The 27,469-nt window shown below is 33.5% G+C and overlaps 2 protein-coding genes across 3 annotated transcripts in view; one reads left to right on the forward strand and one right to left on the reverse strand.

The window, feature by feature from the left end:
• LOC118201077 (oxysterol-binding protein-related protein 2-like) overlaps positions 1-27,469 on the reverse strand; it is a 325,620-nt gene that overhangs the window by 179,876 nt on the left and 118,275 nt on the right. The window lies entirely within an intron of this gene.
• The window catches only part of fray (oxidative stress responsive kinase frayed), a 384,455-nt gene that overhangs the window by 85,540 nt on the left and 271,446 nt on the right, over positions 1-27,469 (forward strand). The window contains exon 1 of one of the 2 annotated variants that reach the window (XM_035365925.2): positions 13,772-13,891. The exons of the other annotated variant lie outside the window; for it this stretch is intronic. The gene's annotated coding sequence lies outside the window, so the exon portion shown is untranslated. Of the gene's footprint in view, positions 1-13,771; positions 13,892-27,469 lie in introns of those variants that run through there. 2 annotated transcript variants of the gene reach the window in all.

Consider the following 27,469-nt stretch of genomic DNA (forward strand, 5'->3'; position numbering starts at 1 on the left):
TATTGATGCAGCATATGGAGATCGGACAGAAAGCACAATGTGAACGTAGTTTTAGAAATTCCGAGTCGGAAACTACAGCCTAGAAGACGAGCTTCGTTCTGGAATATCTATAAAGCTTGACGAGAGTTTCTTGCAAAATTTGGAGGGAAAAACTCTCATCGTACTATTAAACGTTTGCAGAGGATGATGGAATGTGTAAAGAAACTGCATTATTTATGATATGATCCAATAATTAGTACAGTAGTGTGGGAAATATTATGTCATGATATTCCCTAATCCCCTACTGTGTGAAGTATGCATTGCGTCAGCATGTGTTTCCCGCCTTCGGAAGAAGACGAGGATTAGCTGGCGAACGGAGCAGACGTCGCTCGATCGCTCGTATACCATTTTCATTAATTGTAATCCTAATGTAATCTATATTTGTAAATAGTAATAAATGTGTGTTATCAACTATGGTCGTTGCCTTTCCCCACATTTTGGGGGCTCGACCGTGCCTTTTGTGCATGCGTTAATCGAACCCTAGACACCAGCAATCATTAAAGACGTTCAGAAAGCTAACAAAGGCAAGACGTGCCTTTATGACGATTTAATATTCTTCTTCAAGCCAGACGACGTATGTGAATGAAGACGTGCCTTTATGACGATTTAATATTCTTCAAGCTGGTCGACATATGTGAATGATGTTACATGTTACTTGTCTGATTTTGGACGTTAAATCGAAATTCGATTTTGGATTACATTGGATTGGCCAAGATATATATTGGATTATAAGGACTGCCCCGACGTTAGGTAGGCCCCTTTTCCCCTGATTCGTTCATAATTTATTAGTATTACGATTTTAAGCTGTGTTTATACTGTTTAATTCTCATTCATACATACCCTATTTCATATTCATATTGTCCTATTTTACTGTTTAAAGAACTATGACCCTAAAATTAGGTGATATCCCATTGATAGCGAATTCTCTTAAATATGGCACAACACGGGTTATTAAATTATTTAATACCGTGCTCGGATATTCCGATTTTGATCATTCTTCGCGAAAGCGAATGCGAAATTTTGCCGTGTTCCCGGACAGTTTCGATTTGGCAAAACGTAAAGAACTTCTATTAAAAGATTTCTCTTTATCAGATTTTATATCAGTGGCGAATTTATTACATTTGGAAGCTTCCACAATAAAGATGTTTTATGTGAAAAAATTTTTCATGCGCTCACTAATCTGACGGATTTTCACAATTCCCTAGATGTTAGTTTTTTATCCGATGACGATCACTCAATTTCAAACACCGACAGTGGACCGACGCATGTAGGTCTAAGTTCTTCTGTTCCCCCTTCCCCTCCCTCCACGGCGCCAAGCTCAAATCGCGTTGTTTCTTCGGTTCAGGCAAGGCTGGGGCTTGCAATTCGGGTGCCTACGCAGGTGCGTTACCCCGTGAATAGCACAATGTCCGATTTTCTAACACTTGGAAAGGAAAGTAAATGACGCGGAAGTAATAAATTTGAGTTCGAGTCGCTCCGGTGTTTATATGACAGCGAACACCGAGATTCGCGAGATGAGTCATGACTTATGGTTTATTTTGAGAGATCTTTTAAACACTTGCAAAAACTTTTCAGGCAATGATTCCTATTCAGTCCGTGCTTTTTTCAACGATATAGAGGATAATTTCCAATTATTCCCAAATCTTACCGACCAGCAAAAAGTAGTTTTTGCGAAACGACTTGTTGTGGGTACTGTTAAAACTTTTTTGTTTTCACAACGGAATCTCAATTCATATGACATGTTTAAAACAGTATTACTTAATAAGTTCTCCGATAAAATTACGTCTATTGAAATTCATAAACAACTCGAAAGAAGAAAAATGCGCTCGAATGAAAGCTCTTTGCAATATTTTATCGCAATGCGCGAAATTGCGAATCGTGGTGACGGTGTTATCGACAAGGCTTCTGTCATTCAGTATACCATTCAAAGAATACTAGGTACCCCATCCGATAAAATTATTCTCTACGGTGCAAAATCATATTCTGAATTCAAGGAAAAGCTACGCACTTATGAATCTGTAGTTACGACTAGACATACAAATATCTCTCATCCATCAAATTTTAAAAATACGAATAATGGCCCCAGACGTGGTACTGGACGAAAAAATTCAGACCAACAACACGACACGAAATTTAATAATACTGGTCCATCTAAAACTAAACCACAAACTTGTTTTAACTGCGATGAGGTCGGACACCTCTCACGGTCCTGTCCTAATCGTTCTCTTGGCCCAAAGTGTCTAACTTGTGGTCGTTTTGGACATAAATCTATGAATTGCCGCCCCACTACATCAAATGAGACTTCCACTCCACCTGCCGAAGTAAATACAGTTACAAACCTCTCACGGTAATATGTGTAAAACTGTCGTTATACTCAATAGCACAGTTTCTGGATTAATTGACACTGGAAGTGAGGTCACATTACTGAACCAAAACACGTGGATTCAACTTGATTCCCCACCACTTTCAAATAATTCTGGAGTGTTAACTGGTTTCGGATTCTCGAAAATTCCTATTATTGGCTGTTTTCAAACCATTATCAACATTGATAACCAGGACTTTCCGGCTAATATTAGAGTTGTTCCAAATCATTCTATGCAGTTTTCTCTTATTGTAGGATGTGACGTAATTAAAAATGCTAAATTAGTTATTACACCAGACGGTATATATTTTTCAAAACTTCCCGAGCAATGCTTTGAAACTGCTCCTGAATCTTTTATTTTTGCAATAAATGACGATGTTCCAGCTTTTGATATTGGTTCAAATGTTTCCAAAGAAACTCGTGCTGCGGCAGAACGTTTGCTGAACTCTTATGTCCAAAATAAAACAAAGACGACAGATATTAAACTTAATATCACTCTATCCGATGATAAACCGATTTTTCACCCTCCTAGACGCCTTCCTTTTGTTGAACGGGAAATTGTTGACAAACAAATAAATGAATGGTTGAAACTTAAAATTATTGAACCTTGTTCATCCCCATATGCCAGTCAAGTTCTCGTGGGGCGTAAAAAAGATGGTACACCCCGTGTTTGCATAGATTATAGGAAACTTAATCGACTTTTAATTAAGGATCACTTTTCTCTTCCTCTTATTGATGACATTTTGGATAAACTTCAAGACGCGCAAATTTTTAGTACTCTTGACCTACGTAACGGCTTTTTTCATGTGCCAGTAGCGGACGAAAGTAAACCATATACAGCTTTTGTAACTCACAACGGACAATTCCAGTTTCTTCGAATGCCATTTGGTCTTTCAAATTGCCCTTCAGTATTCCAGCGCTTTATAAATTATGTTTTTCGTGATTTAATTGTCAAAGGTTATGTTTTGCCCTACATGGACGATGTAGTTATTCCCGCCAAAAATGAAAATGAGGCCATTCATCGTCTCAATCAAGTACTCAAAGTTGCTAGTGAATATGGTCTAGAAGTTAATTTTCGTAAATGTCAATTTCTTCACAAAAAAATCGAATTTCTTGGACATATCGTTGAAGGTAGTAAACTTTTTCCTTCCCCTTCGAAAACAAAATCTGTAATTAACTACCCCGAACCTAAGAGTACGAAAGACGTCCAACGCTTTCTCGGTCTCACGGGATATTTTAGGAAATTCATCCCCTCATATTCTAGCATTGCAAAACCTCTTAGTGATCTCCTTCGTAAGGACACCCCCTTTCAATTTCATGCTGATCAGAAAGCCGCATTTCACAGATTAAAATATTTGCTTTTAATTTATTTTAAGTATTGTTAATCAAAAGAGTCCTATCGAAATTCATACCGACGCATACATTGATGGCTTGGGGGCAGTCCTACTACAAAAATCTATAAACGCTAACAGCTTTCACCCTGTCTACTACATGTCAGCATGTCAAAGAAAACATCGAACAACGAGCGTAAATACACCAGTTATGAACTCGAAGTCCTTGCAATTGTTGAAGCTTTAAAAAAGTTCCGTATTTACGTCCTTGGTTCACATTTTAAAATTATCACTGACTGCAACGCTTTTGTGCAAACTTTAAATAAAAAGTAACTCAATTCGAGAATAGCCCGATGGGTTTTATATCTCCAAGATTTTGACTACGAAATTGAGCACCGTACCGGCTCAAAGATGGCTCACGTGGATGCCCTCAGTCGCAGTCCATGTTGCATGACTATCCAAGACAGTGTCCTTCTCCAATTTCGCGAAGCACAAGAAACCGACAAGCATATTACGGCTATTAAAGCACTCCTTCAAACAACGCCTTCGTATGATAACTTTCTCGTTAAGAACAATCTCCTGTACAAAAGCGTCAATGGCATTGACTTACTTGTGGTGCCTGAGGATATGCAGGCAAATGTCATTAAAACAGCTCACGAACGAGGCCACTTCGCCGTAATCCGCACTCAAGAACTTTTAAACAACAAACATTTTATCCCAAATCTGAAAGAAAAAATTGAGTGGTGTATCCATAACTGCATCCCATGCATCCTCAATAATCGAAAGGTGTGGCAAACAAGATGGACTTCTGCACCCCATTGACAAAGACGACGCACCCTTGCACACGTACCATATCGACCACTTAGGTCCCCTTGCCACCACATCAAAGAAATACAAACATATTTTGGCAGTTATAGACTCGTTTACTAAATTCGTGTGGCTTTATCCGACAAAGTCTACAGACGCAGATGAAGTTATCAGTAGGCTGGAATCTCAAAGATCAGTCTTCGGAAATCCTTCACGGATTATCTCTGATCGAGGCCCTGCATTCAAATCCACTGCATTTGCAAACTATTGTGACACACAGAGAATAAAGCACGTTCTTATTACAGCTGGCCTCCCACGATCGAACGGTTAAAGTTGAGCGTTTGAACTCCATTATTATTGCTGTCCTTTCTAAACTTTCCATAACCGACCCTGAGCAATGGTACCGCCATGTTCCCGCCGTGCAACAAATTATTAATTCAACTTTTCAACGTAGCATCAATTCCACTCCCTTTGAACTTCTCTTTGGGACTAAAATGAAATCGCAAAACGACATAAACATCGCTGCTCTAACCGACGAGGAGATCAAATCTGCATTCATTCAGCAACGTGACGATCTCCGTAAGGACGCAAAACAGCAAATCTCTAAAGTGCAAGACGAAAATCGCCGTACTTATAATTTGCGACGAAAACAGGCACAAAAATTTCAACTTCATGACCTCGTGGCTATCAAACGAACTCAGTTTGACCCTGGTCTAAAACTCAAACAGAAATTTCTCGGACCTTATAAAGTCACCAGGCTCAAACAAAATGACACATATGATGTGGAAAAGTGTGCATTTTTCGACGGACCATGCAAAACATCCACTTGTGCTGAGTACATGAAGGCCTGGTCAAACAATATTGAACGTATCACTTGATTTTTATACAACTGTCAACATTATAGGTTCTCCTGAGTTTGGACAGATGACACCTGAGAACTTTCGATTAATTTTTTTTCCTCATATCAACTTTTTAATTAATTTTGTCATACTAATGTTCTTTTTATTTTTAGTTAACTGCTGTGGTGTGTTTAATCTATTTTTTTTTTTTTTTTGTTCCATTTGTGTAAGTATCCTCAGCTTTGTATCTACAAATTATTTTTTTCATACCTATGTTACTATATTATAATAATTTTTTTTAATATGATGATATACTATGTTGCTTCAGGCGAGGTCGCCTGTCCGGTCATGATGGCCGAATGTGGGAAATATTATGTCATGATATTCCCTAATCCCCTACTGTGTGATATATGCATTGTGTTGTAGGATTTATATTTATTTTAACTAACATTTATTTTAAGTTTAAACTATCTTTCCTGTCAAGCCTTACTTTTTCCTGGAATTGCCAATGCCAGAGTATGTAAATTTTAGTAGAACGCGCAAGAATTCAAATTGTCAGCGGAAGTAATCTGAGCTAAATAGAAGGGAAACGAGTTCAAAAGTGTGCTTTTCTTGATTCACGAGCGTGGAGGTGGCTAGTTAGAAATTGAAGAACCACGCGTTTCGGCCTGTGTGCTTGCCTCGGCAGATTGTTAAATCTTTCAACGTAATATTCAGAAGTTTGCTGAATTGTCAGCGGTATCTTAGAACGCGGTTAGTTTAGTTACGTTTAGAGAGCCTCGTAGTTAGTCACTTGTTATTATTCTTTTTTTTTTTTTTTTTTTTTTTTAGTTTCTTATTTTTATTTTACCGCCGGGTCGGCGTAGTTTGTGAGCGTCAAGAGCACGCATCTGTAATTTCTAAAGTTGAATAAAAAGGTATTTAAACCCTTCTCAAGACTTTGTATACTTTCCAGTTCATAGCAGTCACCACTATTGTTGCGTGCAGGTTGGAAGCGCGCAACATTACAGCGTCAGCATGTGTTTCCCGCCTTCGAAAGAAGACGAGGATTAGCTGGCGAACGGAGCAGACGTCGCTCGATCGCTCGTATACCATTTTCATTAATTGTAATCCTAATGTAATCTATATTTGTAAATAGTAATAAATGTGTGTTATCAACTGTGGTCGTTGCCTTTCCCCACAGTAGTACATTCTACTTGGCCACGAGAGCGGCAGCACGCGACATCTTTCTACATGTAACCTGAATGGAACTCTTTCTAGATGGTTCTACCAGCCGTTTGCACGCGAATGTGGTCCCATCACGATTGAGCTGGCGCTTCAGCAGTAAGGTCAGGAATTAGTACCTCGATGCTAATTGCGGTCCTCACTGAATCGGATGCAGCGGACATGTCCTTGGGAATCACCAGATTTGATATGCATAGATTTCTTCCTTTGGGGGCAAAACAAGAGCATAACCTACGAAAGTTTCATTGTTCCAATGAAGGTGACTGTCAGTTTCTGTTGAAAATGTGCATGTCATGACTGAGATCTTTGATAATATTCGCCAATCCATGCGTCATCATTGCGAATCTTATTTTATTGTTAGTAGTCTCCCTTTCTATCTCTTACTATGAAAAGCAGAGTTATTAAAATTTTTAGTTGATATTAATACTTTTAACTTTATTCTTCTTAATTATCTGTTGTTAATATTTTCCCTAAGTGTCAGTATTTTCACGGGCAAATTCCACATTGACATTCCATCATAAAATGTCCTTTATTTTAGTACTCTTGTAAGGATTATGTTAATTTTATAAACAGTTAAATTTTGAGTTAAACTTCTTTCCTGTCAAATTCTTAACTTCAACTTCCGGCCAGAACCTAGTTTCGGAATCACTCTGAATACTTAATGAAGAGGAGCGGTATTTAAACCGCGAAGTCTACTTGCTGAGTTAGAGAAAATAAGACTTTCTGATTTGCGCGCGTCTGCCTTTTGGCTACTCTCTCTTTCAAAGCTGTTATTAAGCTCGTCCGTACTCAGGCCCTTGATAAGCTTCGTAGTCAAATAGAGTTAAGGGGCCAACTAGATTAGAATCTTGATAGCTTCGACTATATCTCTTTAGTTAATCTCAGTTTTAGTTTATTTCTTAGTCTCTTAAGTTCAAGCCCAAGTGTCGGCTTTTATTGTACACTCCAAGACGGAGTTTTGTTAAATCTTTTTGGAACAATAAAGGGTTAGTTACCCTTCCTTCTTGTCGTTTCTTGTCACACGAACTTAAGCGACTATTCGCTAACTAGTTCTTAAGATTCGTCATTTTCTACAGTAACTAAGAAATACTCTAGTGAGAATATTACACTCTCTATCTGCCGTTACATTTTTTTGGCCAGATATTTTAGAATCGCCTTGTATATTTATGTTCCAAATACTGAACTGAAACAACTGCCTGAGGTATAAATGCATCCATTAAGGAATTCAAGAATCTAATATTTTGTGAATATTCGTTTCAAAGTTTTTTGCTTATATTCAGTTTTCTTTGACTTTACTGATACTTTTTATTTCTAGAAAATTTGTATTTTATTTTCAACTATTTAAATAGTTCGATCTAATTAATATACTCTTTGAAAAATGGCTCAAAAAATGTCTCCAGTTTGAAGAAAAGGAACCTATGCCAGGTCACTCTACAAATGTAGAAACCTTTACTGGCGCATTGATATAAGAATGAATTTTATGAAATTATAAAAGAAATATCAGTTCATAAAAGTACACCGACACAAAAAAATTAAGTAAAAATCAGCCATAAATTAGACTTCAGTTTTGTGGAAAAATCTAATGATTCTGTACCGAATTCATAATGTACAGCATTAAAAAAATCTTATCAACAATTTTGTAGCGTTATAGCACTTAAAAATATTATCTATTAGTTATAATGTGCTAAATCAAATGCTTTTTAATTAAATCAAAGAGGTATGGGATTACAAAATAATAATTAGTTCAACTATTAAAATCTGAGTTTATATCTTTTAACCACCTTTTTTTTTTTTAGAAACAAGTTATTTGGAAAACAAAGACTTTACGTCCCATCTAATGGCAGTACTTTGGAAATTGGCTGTTTGTTAAGCCATACAAAGGATAAATTAAAGATACTATGTCTCACTTTATGGCAACATTCGTCCGATTACGTGATTATTATGTAATGTTCCAAAATTTTGGGGAGATATTTTTTGTTTCAATATTCTGTATTTTATTATTTATATTAGCCCAAAGGGACGGTAGCTCAGAAGGACTATTAGTCTCAAAACGACATTTTGCGGAGTTTCGCTATAAAGGGCGAATCCCTTTTCAAAATTGTTGCCACCAAATATTATAGCCCTGTATTATATGTAATGAAATTAAATAATGAAGAATTTGCATGAATATGTGTATATTTCTTGCACTGTGAAAAATCGACGGGACCTAGAGCCATCAAATTTTGAATAGTCTAATCCTCCACCAGAGCATGGGCACCTGGACTACTCAATTTTGAATTTCGAACTTGTTTTTACTTTCATATTTTGTAAAACGTTAACCAATTTTTGACTAACAATCTCAACAATTAAAGCCAGTAATGGCACCACTGTACGGGAAAAAGCATTTTTGTCTCTAGCACGCGAGACTGTCTATCGGAAATTCAAAAGATAGGCAGTTTTTAAATATTTCTAACCCAAAGGAACATTTCTAGCCCAAATGCTTTCGAAACGTGTATGTGTATGTAAATGGAAAAAACCCCCCTTTACGCGTAATATAAAATATGTAAGCTTTCTGATTTATTATTATTTAACGTTTCTTATTTTATTTATACATAAATTTATTAATAAAGCTGTCCTTACTCTTTCAAAAAAAGTGCTGAAATTGCCTGCATTTGTGAAAAGTATTTGATTTTCTTTGAATATTCTTTGAATATACAGTTAAGAATTTTCTTTTAATATAAGAGCTTAGGAAAAATTAATATGCATTATTTATTTGACTTTGTTCTCATTAATTTCTAAAGATTAATAAAGTATTAAGTATTCTCATTTGCATGCTTGGGCTTAAATCTCGTTTCTGAATATTAAAATGCACCGTTTTTAATAATCCTCGTTATCTCCTTTCATTTAAAGATTTATAATAGGAAAGAAGAGGGAATTTCTAATTAAATTTCCCCTTTCTATTTTTAATTTTGCATAATTAATATAATGACTCAGTTTAAATTGAAATTAGGACAGAATCTAATAGTTTGAGATTTACATTTGATTTTACCTAATTTATTAATAATTTATTTCAAGATTATTAATTTTACATACAAACTGAAGTTCTTCAAATAAATCACTCAGTTCTTTAGAGAAGATAATTAAACTAATATACGGATTTTTTTTAATTATATTCACTAAAAGAAATAGTTTCTGGGTCCATATGTCTAATTATTTCAATGCATTGCTGATAAATATTTTATTTAATGAATCATAGTATTTGAGATCTAATGAGTGATTCTATGAAATTGTAGAGTTTCTGTTGCAACTGGAAGCTAGAGTTAAGGTCCTGCAGAGCAGCTTGTGCTACAGGTGAAACTTCCACTACTTGATATTTAAGTTCTAGCGCGATTTTAAAACATCGTCTAGAGAGATGCTAAAGGAATATAGAATTCAAGCAGAGTTGGCGAGAATACCAACAGCAAGACGTGGTTGCCACATGCTTTAATCTAAAATACTGAAAGAAGTAGTTATAGTAGATATTCAAATCGTAATAATTCGTAAAATAATATAAGATACATTACACTACTTTTCATTGAAAAGTACAGCAAACCCCTCTTGTCTATTCTTCCCGTGGATAACTACCTTTCAAAATAAACAATATTTTTGAAAACATAAATAAATAACTGCTCTGATAATTATAATAGGGTTTCTTAAACTGTGGGGTCGCGAGTCCCAAGAGGGTCGCGAGACCTGCAGCAGGGGGTCACCAAAAATTTTAACAGTTTTGATAATTCTTTAACTTATTACAATAATTTTACAATTACCAAATATTTGTACACAATGTATCTGAAAATAGATAAAGATAAGACAATACAGACAAAGAAAAAAAGGAAACGTTTCGACGCATTCTTTTTATAATACAAACGTTCATTTTCCTTTGCTTTGCACGTGACGCTGTCATTTCGTCTGTTATTTATTTAAAATTTTCACATTTTTCTATGTCTTAAAATTAGAAATTAAAGTTAATGACCTAAAACTGCAATAGTATATTACAGTAAAAAGTGAAAAATTGACAGTTTCACTCACGCGTGTGTTGGATTTGCGCAATACTTATGGGGTCCCACAAAATTTTTCTAAATATTATGCGGTCCTGGCGTTCGAGGAAAAATCTCAATGATAAAAAGGAGTCGCGACTGAAAAGTGTTTAAGCAACCGTGCTCTAAGATAATCGCTCTGTGATGTCACATCAGAGAGAATTAAATATGGAATACGGCAACCAGCTAAATGTCTCATTTAACTATTAAACATAAGTATTTATGTACTGCAGAAATCTAACATTATATTTCCAGTTCTCATTACAGCAGCAGAATTATTTTTTGTAAAATCTTTAATTCATGGCAGTTAGCTTGGCTTGATTTCACGGAAAAAAATAAAACATCTCTAAACAATACACAGCTAATTTACGGTTCTGCAAAAAACGATGTAAGGTTATGCGCTTTTAAAAGCATTAGAAATTAAAAAGTAATTATCTGTATTATTTATACGAATTATTTTAATAATAATATGCAACGTAATATGACTTTATTGGGACGAACTATTGATAGCGTATGCAGTGTATTATTTTTGCTTATTTATTTGAATAGTATTTTAGTCCGTATAATGGTGTTCATTTGAGGATTTGATTCGCAACAAACAATGTATGTTTTTCACTTCCTTGGGCGAAGGAAAAAAGTGTTATAATCACAAAAAAATATCAGTTTTCAGATTCCATAGCCATTTTGACTATTGTTTGCGTGACGTCTGTACGTACGTAGAACAAAGGACTGTTTATTTCAAAAGAAATTATGGAATGAATTCAATATGAATTTTTTCGTGACGTCTGCACCTATGTATGTATCTTGACCAACTCAAAATGAATCAGCCATAGAACGTTCAAATTTTGAATATGGAACTGCTTTAACATCTAGTAGTGCAACTCTATTTTTCATTCAATCGACAAAACCAAAAATGTATATATATATACACACACACGGGCCTTTATTTTCACAATCGTTGGTCGTAGACGTATATTTGCAGTTACAGAAGTGTTTTTAAATGAAGAAAATGCTCATGCTTTGGCAACCTGAATTTTTTTTAAAAAAAGTTAATTTTAGAAAAATAACGAAATCTAATTTTTAATGAGGATTCCGGGTCCCTTATTTGAGAAAGATTTATACTCGTTATGGAAAAATAAAAATACAAGAAGTTTCACTTCCGCGCGACAAAATTTGACTGGGATATTTAATATCCAAATTCGCAATTTTTGATGCTACTTTTTAATATGCCTTGAGGATTGGCTAATTAAATTAGATTTATTTGAGGAAATAAGTTTAAATGAAATGCAGAATAAATGTGCATCATTTAACAGGTGTACAAGGAAGTCATGTGATGCCCACATCAGATTTGTTTTCAAAAGAGCGTATACACGAATCGGAAGACTGAAATGTAATATAACGTTTGTTATATTGTAGAGATATTAGGTATTTTTTTGGGGGAAGCAGGCAAGATGAAAAACATGCAACGCCTTCGACGGGAATCGAACCACGGACCTCTGGATACGCGCTCAGCGTGCAAACCACCACACCACGAAGGCATGCCAAGAAGGCGGGAGAAATACTTTATACTATAAATACGACATTTGTTAAATATTCTTTCTCTTTCTATGCTATCATTCGTATTATTTTCTGAAGTATTAATTTGATTTTGAGAATTACTCTGAGTATTAATTTGAATATTTTTTCCTTTCCTGTCTATACTTCTTAAATTTAAAAAGACTTTGGAAAGCGTGAAAATGTTGAACATTTATATTTTTTCATATTTTTATTAAGAAACTCAACTTCAAGATTCAAGAGTTTTAATTCATTATGCAATTAATTTACTAAACTGTTCTCAATAAAATTTAGTGTGCTTTTAAAAATTAAGTTTTTAATGCATTTTTCATTAAACACAGATTTTAAATTTTATTTTTATGGCCAGGTTTTTTTTTTACGTTAAGCCTTCTTTTTTCTCCTCCTAATTTTTATGTGAAGGATGAAATAGATTTAAGAAACTTTTAGGATCGAGGTTCTATGAAATGTACCCATCACCTCAGTTTCTGTTACTTCATTATAGTTTTGCTCATAATTGCTTAATGGTACTTTAAATAACTTGACTTCATCAGTAGGAATAAAATTGATATCATTGTAAAAGAGAAAAATGTTTATTTTTGGAGTTCAAAACTAAACGTCTAAAGTAATCGTGGCGTTAAATTGTTTTTGCAAATTTTGATTTTGATCTGTGGAACTCGTAGAGGAATTATCTGACCCTCAGGGTTCCGCGGAACTCAGTTTGAAGACCATTGCTCCAGGTTAACAAATCAATTAAAAAAACACCCAAATTCACTGCAATTTAATTATTTGTTTGATAGAAAATCATTGATTTAATCTGTATATCATAGAGGCTAACACCGCAAAGAACAGTTAGAATTTAGCTTTTAAAGAATTGGCAACAGGTGATTATGTTTATCTCCTTTTCCATCTCATTGCACTTTGCTGTAACGTAATATTTTATTTTTTGCATGTATTTTATTATGCTTGCGTCGTGTAAGAATTAAGAAAGATTTAAATCTTTTGCTTTAAAAAACATTTTGACGTCACATTTATCTTTTCATATTTGTAATTGGAACAATGACAGGCACATTCTGTATATATAATTTCCGTTTCCGGGAGGGAGATTCATTTCCTGTTTCCAGACCTAGCTCGATATAAATTCCAGCTCAAAATCGATTTCCTCAGAGCTACGGTTACAGTTACTATTGCATCCTACTATCTATAACTTTTCTTTTTATCAACCACGTTCCTTAATGTGTCCTGTCCTAGGAAATAAAAAAGGGAAAAAAATTTATCCGTTTATTCCACGCCAGTGGAGCAAAAATACCAGGCCTTAGAATCGGGAAATCCTGCTTACGTGGTTTGGGCTTTCGACGAGCAGTTCCATAGGTTTTCTTCGGAAACTTTCAAGCGAAGGACACATGCCATTGATGATGCTCTTCCAGAAGGATTGGGAGTAAGTGGCAGGGTGGGCGGTCCGCGAGGGGGGGTAGCTGCTGACGTGCAAGTGTCATTGAGAAGGATGGAGGGGAAATATTTAATGAGCTCAAGTGAAAGGAACAAGGATTATGCCTAGTTGCTTCAATTTACCTAGATTGAATTCTTTCTGGATTGGTACCCACTGTTACACAGAGTTGTAGATCTTTCTTGATGCGTACTACGTTTTCTAACGTCGTTTGAAAGCGAATTTGATTTTTGAAAGTAGGTAATTTTTTATTTTCGATTAGCTCTATTTTATTAATTTATTTTTGTTTGTTATTTTCTCTGTATCCTAAAAAATAAACCCAAGCTAAACTTTTAAGGAATATTTTCATGCATTTAGGTATTAGTTTGAATATAGTGTAGTTTAAATATTGCCTGACCAATCAGTGACAAACCAGAAATATTAATACTTATTGACCGTATTGCCTTCAACATAATGCGATGTTCTTTCGTAAATAACTGACTTTTATGAAACCGATACCCATCTTATGCACAGCTTAACAATCATGGGTATCTATAGGCGCAGGGCAAATGGGGAACTTTCCTGGAGTCGAGTAAAAATGTACTTCTATATTCATGTGTGCATAATTACATGTATACTATATTATTTTTATATTAATATAATATCGTAATATGTAATATACTTGTGAATTTGACAAAAATTAAACACTCTTTGTTGTTAAATAATGGAGAATCTGTTTTATATTCCTCGCTTTTTGCAAAAAAGGAAGCACCTAGAGCCATCAACTTGTAAACAAACATAGTGTTCCACCAGAATATGTGCACCTCTAAGCCCGAATTTTGAATTTCTTCTTTCATTTATTTCGTATTTTGTGTGAATTTTATTGAACAGATTTGGCGATTCAAAAGCGAGCGGAGTTGCCTCTGCTCCAAATCAAACATTTTAATCGCCAGCGTAAAAGACTGTTGCCATTTGAAAAAATGAAAGTAAATCAGCTTTTAATTTTAATCAAGAAACTCGGAATATTGCCTCTGACTAAAATAAAATACTTTTATCTTCCACGTGCCAGCGTGTTGTCATTCAGTAAAGCGTAAGATGTTTATTTAACTTTTAAATTTAATTTGTTTATTATTCAGTAACAAACCAAGCAACTGAAAAGCAATAAACACAGTTTTTAAGAATATTTTCGCTACTTTTTAATATGATTGATTTAAATAATATGAATTTAAATTAGTTTTTTAATTAGAGATTAAATATTTTTATGAAATTACACTATCTGGAATCACTGAAATCCTTATTATACGTTATCTTCCTTATGATGACAATGTCATTTAGTTAAATAAAAAGTATTTTTCTTAATTATTGCTTCCAACTTTTACTTACGAACCCACCCCTCTGGAAAATTTTCTACTGACGATCATGAAAACAATTTTAAAAATAATTTATATCTTTTAAATTGTACAACATCGAAATGTCATATATCTAAAGTAATCTAAAATGTATTGAAATATCATACATATGAAGTCATCTAGTAAAGATTATTAAGCTTTTCCTAGAAAGAAACACGAAAAATCAACTGAACCGTCGAGGGAAATTGAACCAAAGACTTACAGTTTGCTAACTGGATAAGCTAAATGCTACGCTACAATGGCATGTACTGGTACAACTTATGTATTCAAGATCGTTTTTTCTCCTTGTATAACAAATAGTATAACAATAATAATATCTCATAATGCGGCTAATATTATATTTTTTAACCGGTTTACAAACACGAAGATAATTAAATGCTTATTATTAAATTAATAATACATAAAAGTGTTAGATTTAAAAATATAATTGGAAAACTAAAGTGTGGATTTGTAAATGAAATACTACGTTTCGATTTTCGCGCAGTTTAGCTTTCTTGGAGGCTCTTAGCCATTTTCATATGATTCATTTGTTTGTATAAAAAATTCCACTTTCCAAGAAAATAAGCATGTCTATTAAGTTAACCGGGGTAATGTCGGATACGACATCTATGGTTAACCCAAAATAAGAGTTAATCAGAAGACAATTTAAAAATAGAATGCAGGAAAAGGAATTATTCATATTATTGTTAACCAAAAAATATTACAGTAGACGCTGCCTAGTGTCATTGAGGTAGTACTAACATTCATATATTGTCATTGAAATGCCCAAGTCCCTCCGGTTTCCATACGAAAACATGAAAAATTCTTCGCTTACTGTTATCAATCATTCGGATAACAAGATCAAAATGCTATAAAAAAGTTTTTTTGAAACTACAGCTGCGAAATAAGGTCAAAATCGATTAAAAAAATTGCCAAGTGACAGAAAAATGTTGGCAAGTAAAGGATTAAGTATCCAAATTGCTTGGTATTAATTTTAATCAACTATTTTAAATTAAACAAACAAAAAAAAGCAACTTTAATTTGGCCAAGATTTTGAGGGTGATCCCTTTTTCCCTAGCAAGGAAAAACATGGAAACAACTACTAAAGTTGCTTTTTTTTTTTTTTTTTTTTTTGCCTAATTTTTAATTTTACATTGGCATGTTCTCTTTCTCATCTCAACGGGAGATGCACTCCGACTATTAAGGTTAGGAATTCAGCATCTGTCAAATAATTTCCAGAAACGATATGAGCAGTTCATAAATGAACTAGCGCATTAAAAACATCGTGAACAGTTAACAAACATTTTTTTTTTTTTTTTTTTTTTTTTTTCCTATGAGCAGTGGTAACTTTGTCCGGAGTCCGCGTCTAGGTGAACAGGCTGGCTGATTGGGTGTTTCCGATGTTTTCCTCATGTGTAACGTGGATACGGGCCAGTTTCCCTTAACAAGAACCCATAAATTAAGGAAAAATCACAAAAATCATGATTACTGGAAACGTTACATGCAGAATTTAATAAAACTTACCCACAGTATACAACACATAGTAAGATATCAAATAATATAAAAAGAAATTACCAGACAAATATGGTAGTATAGAAATTAGCACGTGTATACAATGAACAAATAGAAGGTGTCAGTTTGCTATAGGAAAAGTACCTTCAATATGGAATATGATCGCCTCTAGAAGCAATACAGCACATACAGCGATGTGTGATACTTTCAATTATGCGGTTTATCAGTTCCATAGGAAGCGAGAGCCATTGCTCTTGCAAAGCAGTTGCAAGCGCGACAAGGGTCTGAGGGGGCAGATTGAGAGCAGCTAGACGTCTCCCTAAAGCATCCCAAATGTGCTCGATAGGATTTAAGTCCGGAGATCGAGCTGGCCACTCCATGCGCATAATTGTTTCCTGTTGAAGATAATCATCTACGATGCGAGCGCTGTGCGGTCTTGCGTTGTCGTCCTGTAACAGGAAAGCATCGCCTATTGCCCCGGCGTGGGCGCACATAAACATCAAGGATGTCATCTCTATAAATCTGAGCATCCACGATTCTCCTTGGAAAGACATGGAGGTCTGTGCGTCCACCCAAAGAGATGCCACCCCAAACACAGACACTGACCCTTCCGTATGCATCTCTTTCACGGATGTTTGACGGATGATAACGGGTTCTGGTTCTCTCCATATCAAATAACGCCTACTATTGCTTTCTAGACTAAACCTGGACTCATCCATGGCCGACTACAGGAACGGCCACGGAAGCTCTGGCGTGACGTCACAACCTCCGTCTATACTCGACGATTTCAACCCGATGATCGAACTTCCATCGTCGCAAAACATAATAAAATATGCTTTCTTATATCACATTTGAAATGCCTTATATACCTAATATGCAGTTATTTTACCTTTGTGATCATATTATTTATGCCTGATTTAGAAAATTAAAAAAAATTACAATTTAAAATGCAAAAAATAATTGACCAAATAGTGTAAATACATATTTATCGACTTTCGTAGAAGTTTCTCTTACATAGTGTGATTAATTAAATATCGCGCACTCCTTCGTGTATGCTTTCATCATTTATAAATTTATATTTTCAAAGGATTAAAAATTAAAAAATAATTAAAAAAATTATTTGTAATAATATGTTCTTAAATGAGCTTTGCATAACATGCACAGAAATGATCCTTTCATGGAGCAAGAAAATTTCACAAATTAACAAAACACAAATAAAAAGGAGAATTTTTTATTTTAATCAAAAGATCAATTATCTTGCAGAAGAATTTCATAATAGTATTGGAAGAGTTTAAAAATTAGGAAATATAAGAATTCAGAAAAAGAAAAATTAATAGAATGATATAAAGGAAAGTGTATAATAAATTACACAACGGGAAAAAAAATTATCTTGCAGCTTCAGATACATTGATTTTATAATAAAATGTTTTTTACTTAGTTTTAGTTATAGCATGCTATTATTATATAAGTAATTTACCTTCATAATAAAAAATAAGCAAGTAATCAATTTCCTAGTTTCATTTTCCAATAAACTAACTTAAGCCAAACATCTTAATGTTAGACACACTGCCTGAAGATATTCTCATGCCTTTGATATGTAACTATATTTTAAATGCTGCCAACAGCATAAAACAATTAAATTATACGACAACACTCATATAAACCAAACATTTTAATATTAAACACTGAGTTTTAAAATATTCTAATTTAAATCAGAAACCCCAACATTATTTTTATGGTTTGAAACAATTTCAAGGCAAAAGTTTCAAACATCCAACATTTACCACAAACATTTTTTACATTACCTATACACATATTCGTAACATACAAGCATCTAGGTTAGAAGATTATAAATATGTAGGTATTTTCTTTTCTGATGTCCTTTTCAGAAACAATATGCAAGGGTAGATTCACATAAACTAAACTTAATGCCATTAATGAATATCCAAAACAAAACTACAGAACTCCCAGAATATATCAGATTGAAACTGTGATAAAATTTACATAAATCATATACTTGAACATGTAAAATATATTTGAAAAGAACTTTGTTGATTTAAACAAATAACCGCATCATTGTTTTAAATGCTATAAAGGGATTAAATATCCAAATTTTACAAAAATCATAAAAAAACATTTTATAATAATTCTATTTACATCCAAAGTATCTTATTACCTATGTCAAAAATATACCATCATGATCATAAATAAGGAGAATATTAGTTTTCTGAATTTATTTTCAGAACTGTAATTGTTATGATTAGACTCATATAGACCAAATTCTAACAATAACTACATTATTTGAAACAGCATGAATGGCATTAAAAAATTTCCAAAAGATTTTCTTCAATACAGCAAAAACCATGAAACACTCATCAGATCAGAATCAAATTTATTATTAAATTCACATAAATCTTCCATTTGAACATAGCACAATACAATTTTAAAAGAACCTGTTTGATTTAAGTAACTAACCATTAGCAACGTCTTTAAATGCCTTTTATACCAATTTTTTCAGAATCATAAAACACTTTTTTATGATAATTCTATTATTACCTACATTAGAAATATACTATTATGTTTATAAATAAGAAGCATAGTAAGCCTTTTTTATTTTCAGAATCTTAACAATAAGCACACTACTTTAAAGAATGTTAATTCCAATAACCAATTTACAAAGCATTTTCTTCAGTACAGCAAAAACCATGAAACACTCATAAAATTTATGATTGAATTCACATAAATCATATATTTAAATATAACACACACAGCATGAAAATAACCTAATTAATTTAAGAGAATATCTGCAGCAGTGTTTTACAACAAAGGCCTTAAATATCCAAATTTTACCAGAATCGCAAAACAATTTTTTTACGTTAATTCTATTAACCTTCAAAAGTTCTTATTACCTGTATTAGAAAAACATCTTAATGAATATAAATAAGTAAGCAATCATTTTTTACTTCACTCTTATGCAAATAAATAAAATTCTTATTAATAAACATTTTAACCTACAAATATACTATTTTGGGAGATTTTAATACCATAAAGTTGTAACAAAAGGACTCTTTGGAGTAGTGAAAAGTGTTTTAAACATAAGGATTACATAATAATTATATATATGATTAAGTTGGCAATAACAATTATTTTAAAGTTAGATAAATAAATTTGAAAAGGGTTTAAGCAAACATCTGCAATTAAGTACTTTTTCCTTGTGATGCCCTTAAATACCCTGATTTTTTATTTGAATTATGATGTTTTATTTTATAAGACAAATAACAAGATGGTAAAATAATTCTTAAATATTGATTATAAATTGCTATGATAATAAAAATTGCTTTTCACAGATTCTTGAACTTTTTCAGTTTTCTTTCCCCATTTCTTTCAAGGGACTTTAAAGAAATGTTTTTTACATAATTGTTCAAACAAATATTAAGAAAAGTCTTGACGACACTCATGATTATTATTTCATATGGCAAATGACATTCACAGCATCTCTCACTAAAACACACTACATCATTCATTTTGAGATGAGCCTCAGTTATTTTTGTAAGAAGCTGGTGTTGTTTTCCATTGTTGTGGATAAAATGCTTCTCATATTTTTCAGATATAATAGTTTGGAAAAGTAAATATGCAGTTGATATCAACAACACCATATTTTCTGTCGGGTATTTTAAACCTCCTCGATTTACAATATCAATATATGCATAATTTGTTTCCGCTAATGTACCATCACAAGTTTCGATTAATAATTCTTTGTCCAAGACGCAGAAATCTATGCAAGCACTGCAGTTAGTTTTAATATTTCTTGTGCAGTAACCAGCAATGTATGTGATAACTTCTGCATCAGTGTCCGAAACTGCAGCCAATTCTACACCATTGCAAATAATTTCATTAAAAGGTGTAAGATCAACATCTTTACTCATTTCTTTAATGTCTGAAAATTCTGTAACAAACTGTTTTAAAGAGATGTTACCATATGAATTAGAATGAAGATGAAGAATGGACTTCAATTTAATTTTTCTTTCAGACTCCAGAATTTGCTGAACTGAAACATGGTAACTTCCTCCAGACATCTGACGATATTGCGAAAATCTGTATTCCAATTTATCAGTCTGAAATTTGGAAGTTAAAATAAATTTTGAGCTATTTACTAAAAGCTCTTTAATTACATCGATGATTGCATTTGTTGTCTGATAAAGAGCAAAATAAGTTTCCTCGCTTAAACATCCGCAACGAGACTGTTGCTTCATGTTTTTCCACTGCTCAAGCCAACAACAGAATTTTTCCAAAAACCTAAATCTTTTATCATCAGGTGCAGTAAATGCTTTGCTGTCTTCACATTTTATATAAAGGCTTTTGTTTAGGTGCCTCACATTCATAATGTTCCACCATTTTCTGTTAATTTGCAAAAATTTCACCGTATCCTGCCAATTATCAATGCAGTGTTCCTTTCCCAATAATTGAAGAGCAGCATCATTACTCTCATGAAAAATATTTACAGCAAACTTCACATTTTGTTTTTCTAAACTTGAAGGATATAAACTTTTGAATGAAAGTTTATGGCCCATTTTCACAATTGAGGTCTTCTCCTTATGATATATATTCCTTAGATGCGAAAATTTAGGAATTATACATTTTGATGGATCATCAAAATCAGGACAACAAAATGTTTTTTGGGTGTCTAACTGATTAATCCAATTATTTCTTATTGATTTCAAAAGGTGTACTGAATCAAAAAGTAAGAATAATTTTTTCTCGTTATTTGCAGGGTTGCAGACATGAGTTGACATTTGTTTATGACCTAACTTCTGAAACATGTTCCTGTTTATTCTGTTGTTATCAGAAATCATCGAAACAACTGAAAATCCTGCTTCATTCAGAATATGAAGAGCTTTGCGGGTCAGGCAGCATAAATAATCTGCATTTATATTATTAACAGTAACTAAGGCAACAGTTTCTTTATAAGATGAATAAATAGAGCTTATCATGAAAGCTTGTACAGTTGTAGCTTCAGTATCGGATTTATTTTCTGCAAAACCTGATATTGATTTCCCTTTATAAGCGATTGATTTCTTTACATAAATTTCATCAATTAGTAGATTTACAATTCTATTTTCATCGTTCAATTTGTTGAATTTTTCACTCATGTATTTTTTTGTATTCTCATTTTGTAACGAATTGTCGAGATTCAGAATGCTTGTAATTTTACTTAAATGATCGGTTGATGGCATTGACAATAAACCGCTGTCGTACAAGGAAGAATAACATGATGAGGACTTCATGTATAAAGAATATGCAAAAATTAAAAGTTCACTGCTGTACCTTCGAGCCATTTTAGATTTATCACACAAGTTCATTTGCTCTAATATGAATTTTTTATTGTCATACACATCTTCATCAGGAGAAATGCATTTTTTCCAATGATACACAGACTTTTCTTTTTCACTAGGAAGCACTTCATTTAAGTCATCTTTCTGCATATTTTTAATGAAACTTAAAATATTTTCCAGTTCACTCCATTGTAAAAGATTATCTGGGTTATTTAGAATAATTTTGAAGTGAGATACAGGAACAGAAATATCACCAAGAAAAACATTTAAACTCATATCATTATTGATTTTTATGCTTGAAAGTACCCTTGGTGCTGACAATTTAAATTTTAATTTAAATTAATTAAAAATACATGATCACTGTTTTTTATTACAATTGGTTTTGAAATTAAATTGAACGAATTTACCCGTAGATCCAATTGTTCACAAAAATCAATAAAACTTTTGATTCGGTCTTTATCTAAAAATTGCTGAAATGCAATTTCATCTGATTTTGCAAGTTTTTCAGATCTACTTGTTCTTGGAGTAGGTTTGTTTTCCGTCAGGTATTTTGGGCAATTAGGAAATATAGAGGGATAAGCACCTTCCTTCAGTTTTGGACATTTTCTTGGCACTTTTAAGATAGCACCATCTCTGTCTGATATTTCGTCAATTCTTATAATATCCGATTGAATAAAATGTTTTTCACACACAACGCTTCTTGCAGATGGCGACCAGTTTCTTCGTGGAATCTTCTTGCACCATATACTTTTCTTTTCAACGTCTTTTGGAAATTTAAAAACAGAAACGTACGTTCCAGCTTTGTCATAATTTGACTGGCATCCTGGGACACAGCATCGATCTGGCATTATAAATAATATAAAATAAAACGGTTTAAAATATTCGTTATTAACGAGAAACACTAAATATTTACGCTACTCCAACGGCACACATCCATTCTCACACTCAAACGTTCTTTCCTCAGACGGAGTTCGTGACGTCAGATCACATGACTTCTGAGCTTCCGTGGCCGATCCTGTAGTTGGCCATGACTCATCCATAAAGAGAAACGCCCACAATTGATCAGGCGTCCAGTGGACATGTTGTCGTGCCCACTGAAAACGGTCCCTCCTATGGCGTGACGTGAGCAGCACACAAATGACTGGTCGCCTCGCATACAGACCACCTTCGTGAAGCCTTCTACGCACAGTTGACGTTGACACGAACCTTCCGGTGGCTGCAGCAAGGGAGGATCTAAGAAGAGTCGGAGTAGCGGTTCTATTCCTGCGTGCACATAATGTCAAATATCGGTCATCGGCGCTCGTCGTAGCAGTTGGCCGTCCTTGGCTGAACCTCCTAGATGCCGAATCTGTGGTTTGAAATTGCCTCCAAAGTCTATGAACCACAGAAGGACTCACATTTAACCATGTGGCCACTTCTGTTTGACTTTGTCCTGCCTCTAGTCACCCAATGGCTCTCCATCGCAGTTCTGCAGGCAAATGAAGTCTGGAGGTCATTGTTACGAACTGACTATCTCAGATTTCTGATGTCACTGTCACAGTGAAATATGTGGGCTTGCTCTCAAACATGGACTTTTATGCTCCTCGCAGATGACGTATTTCGAAAGCAGAGCCACTAATTTGCATATCGCAGTTTTACTCTACTCTTACTTGGCAACATATTCAAATTTTACACGGTTTGGTTTTTGTTTGAGGGAGTTATCGCTATTTTTGTGATTTTTCCTTAATTTATGATAACGAAAAAGATTTTTTTTCCTTTTCCTAATTAATATGCTGTGAAAGTACCTATGTATTTCTGGTTATATTTATGTTAAATTAAACAAATTCTATTGCTCTTTTCAAGAAGAAATTTTCTGTTCGTTTAATATTATTAAAATAGCCGTGGACAGACATTATTGCATTAAGCGATGTCTATTGTATTAACAATAAAATAAAAATTTTGAAAAGATGAATTTTGAATTTTATTTTCAAATTTATTGTATTAATGATTTATTTGCATTTTGCGCAGTTACATTTGGAGGATAAGTTCATTTGGTTACGCAAACTAAATTTGCCTTCAGAAAAAGACGACACTTCAAAACTGAAAGAACACTATTTTTTTTAGAGTATTCTTGTGTTTTGATTGAAGTCAGTGGGGATCAGAGAATCAGTGGCTGTAGATATGTAATTTATTTTTTCGATTTAGGAACACATTTTCAGGGAATGACCTTCTGGTTCATGTAGAATTAAACTGCGTACTTAGTCGATAACTATAGTAAAAACAACTCTTGAATAATTTGACATCACCGTTGTTTCCTACCTATTTTCTTTTTGTATTTCCCATAGGAATTTTGCTTTATTCTAATGGTTTGTGATTAGAGATGGGCAAAACGCTCTTTTATTGGATCGGATCAGAACCGTTCGCTCACTTAAATGAATCGATTCATTTTTACAACTCACCGCTTGCTAACAATAACTTTGATGAAAATAATCGGAACGAGGAATTAATAAAGAGGGGTTAGCGAGGCTGGAGAAAAAGACAAAAAGAAAGGAACGAGCAGGGGGATCGGGAGCGGTTAGCGAGGTTGGAACATAGAGCGAAAAGAGTCGAACGAGAAATGGAATGGAAAAAAAAAAGGATTTCATGAACTGATTTCTTTCATCTTTAGTTTTGAAAAAGATTCCCTAAAACATCTTTTCTACGCAGAACTGACAATACGATTCTACAGTAAAATTTTTCAAAATGTTGGGAAATGGTAAAAATTAAAGTCTGTTTTAACGTGTTAGGATACACATTCTTTTCTCCTTTAAAATCAGAATTGACCTTTCATGACATGCTCCCAACAGAGCTCCATCCTTTATTCGCGAAATGGACTTGCTCAGTAAAGTTAATCATTTCGTAAACAAATCGAAGTTCTGGCACGCTTCCAACAAGAGCTGCCCCTGAAGCTGTAAAAGAACTAGAGCTGTGTTTTCAGGAATCGGAATAAATTCGCTTAGTAAACTGAATCGATTCTTTAAATTAGTTTCGGAATGTATCGTCCAACCCTATTTGTAATAATAATGTCTCCATTATTTGTGAATAAACAAATTTAACACATTTTTCTAGACAAGGTCTGGTTAATTCGGCTGGTTTAATCGGAAGTATACTGTTCTTCTACTCAAAAGAGGAGGGGGAGAAGGAAGAATAGGAATTAATGGACAATTTTAACATGGAATTTTACAGATATTTTTCTTTCGCTCATTATATGTAATTCGTATCAAAGATTTAGATATCAGCATGGTATATCTGCATTTATACTCCTGAATCTGGCTGTTATATATTTTGTAAATTCAGATTGTATATGGGTCAAATACTTGGTTTGAAAACAGGAGATGAGCCAGAATTTTTTTTAACAAAATGAAATTTTTTTATTAAATATATATAAAAAAAATTTTAATAAATTTTAAGTTTTCTCTTACTAAATAATTATCAAAACATACATAAATAACAATACAACTATCTCAAAAGGAAATTCAAATTTATATTTATTTTCTAGCTGAAACCTAAAGTTTAATATGTGGAAGACATCTTCGTTCCTTACATTTTGTGATTCAAATATACTGACAGTTAAATATTACATTTTTAGACTGATATTTATTTCGAATAATTTTAAAATGTTAGATAAAATAACACGCCTAATAGCAATTATTGGAGAAACTAAAGCAAAAAGAATCAGTATAATATTCATAAATTTGCAGAATTAAATTCGAAGGTTTAAATATAGAACGTTCTTATTCAACTGCGAAAGTGCAAATGACGAAAGAGAAGCAAGTGATAGAAAAAGGTAAGGAGATAACAGTGAAAAGAAAAAAAGTTAAGGTACTTGTGCCATCTGTTGATGAAGGCTCTCTTAGTTTGATCAATGTAAATTAAACCACATTGGTAAGGAGTCCTGACGGCTTCTTTTCCGTCATTTGCACTTCTGCAGCCGAAGCAGAATCTTCTATATTTAAAGCTTTGAAATTAGTCCTGCAAATTTGTGAATATTACGCTGATTCTTGTTGCTTTACCTCCCTCAAATGACTTTAAAATGTTTAAATATATTTTTCTTCGATGCAAAAATAAAAATACATGTGTTTGCACGTAGGATGATGATAAACATCTTTATTTTTTTACTACAGCTTGACACATGATGGCCTTTCGATTTTGATGAAGTTTTTAGCTTTGGAGAAAAAATTGCTAGAATTTGTCTTCATCACGGATTGAAGATGCTCATTGGGCTCGTTTCTTATTAATTTTCAACTGCAGAAAAAAGCTGTTTGCATATAAATGTATTCCAAAACAAAACGATTATTCTTAGTACAAAAATTCGGAACTGAGCGCACTTATTTTTCGCCAAGCAAGAACAAAAGTTTTTTTTTCTTTTTTTTAAGGGGGGGCACTAGACATTTTTAGGCTTTCGCCACTACTAAGGCCGAAATAGGTTGTCATTTTATTATGAAGGCAGCTAATAGGCGGCCATCGTTACCTCCTATGAAGGGACAGACAATTTGCATCCATACCTTCTCCGGGATTCGAGCCCCGGACTTTTTCCTTATTGGCAGTCTGAGTCACTAACTACTTTCTCGTCTGGGTAGCCAGAATAAATGTTGATGAAATCTGTATCTTTAAATCTTTGAATCAAATTTTTCAAATCTTTATGCCACACTGTAAATTAATTAACTCCATTTAATAGAATTTCTCGTGTATTATCCATCTTTAGTTTTAATCGTAATGTAAACTAAAATCTTGAGATTCTTTGCAGCACCGTATTTGCAGCATATACATAATTGAAATTTATTCACGGGCCGCATATAGTTGTTCCTGGGCCCCCAATTTGAAACCACTGCATTGGTCATTGCAATACATAGTGTATTGAGTAATTAGAAACAATTATAATACAGTCTATTTACTGAGATAATACCGGGGATGACATGTAAGGTTAACCCAATGGACTGCATTGGATAATGATAAAGAAGAAAGGACTCTATTCCTAACAGCAGAAATGACTTCGGGGAGGACTTTTTAAGGAAAAGTATGTTTAACTGAAAATGCTTATTAATCCGAGAGGAGTTGAAAAACAGGAAAGAGAAATCGTTTACCTTATAATTAACAGGAAAAGTACTGCTAACAATTTACCTGTACTTTTAAGCAATTAAATCAGGAAAATATGTTTATTTAGTTGCGTAAATTCAACGTATATATATATAAAGAAAACACTGAAAGTAATGAAAGAATAAATATTATTAAAAGCAAACTACTGCCATTCATGAACAATGTTTAAGAAAGAAATTGAAATATCTCAACTCGTTCATACTGGCGTAAAAATATCGGAACTGTTTGTTTTCTGATGTTCAGTGTTTATACACCTGGAAGACGTATAATTAAATAACATAACGTTTGAGGATAAAAGTAACTATCTTCCAAATGTTACATCATCTACTATGATTGTTGTTTTTCCGGACAGCATATTTCACAAGTGCACATCTGTGTAGCCACCCAAGGAGTGTCTTCTAGGATGGACCAATGGGCATCCAGTAATATTTCTGTCATGTCACATGACCTTTCGCGTGCTTTAAGATTTAAGCAAGATGGTTAAAAT

The sequence above is a fragment of the Stegodyphus dumicola genome, chromosome 4, assembly GCF_044657685.1.
Source record: "Stegodyphus dumicola isolate Sdum_Otavi_A_Nest chromosome 4, ASM4465768v1".
NCBI lineage: Eukaryota > Metazoa > Arthropoda > Arachnida > Araneae > Eresidae > Stegodyphus > Stegodyphus dumicola.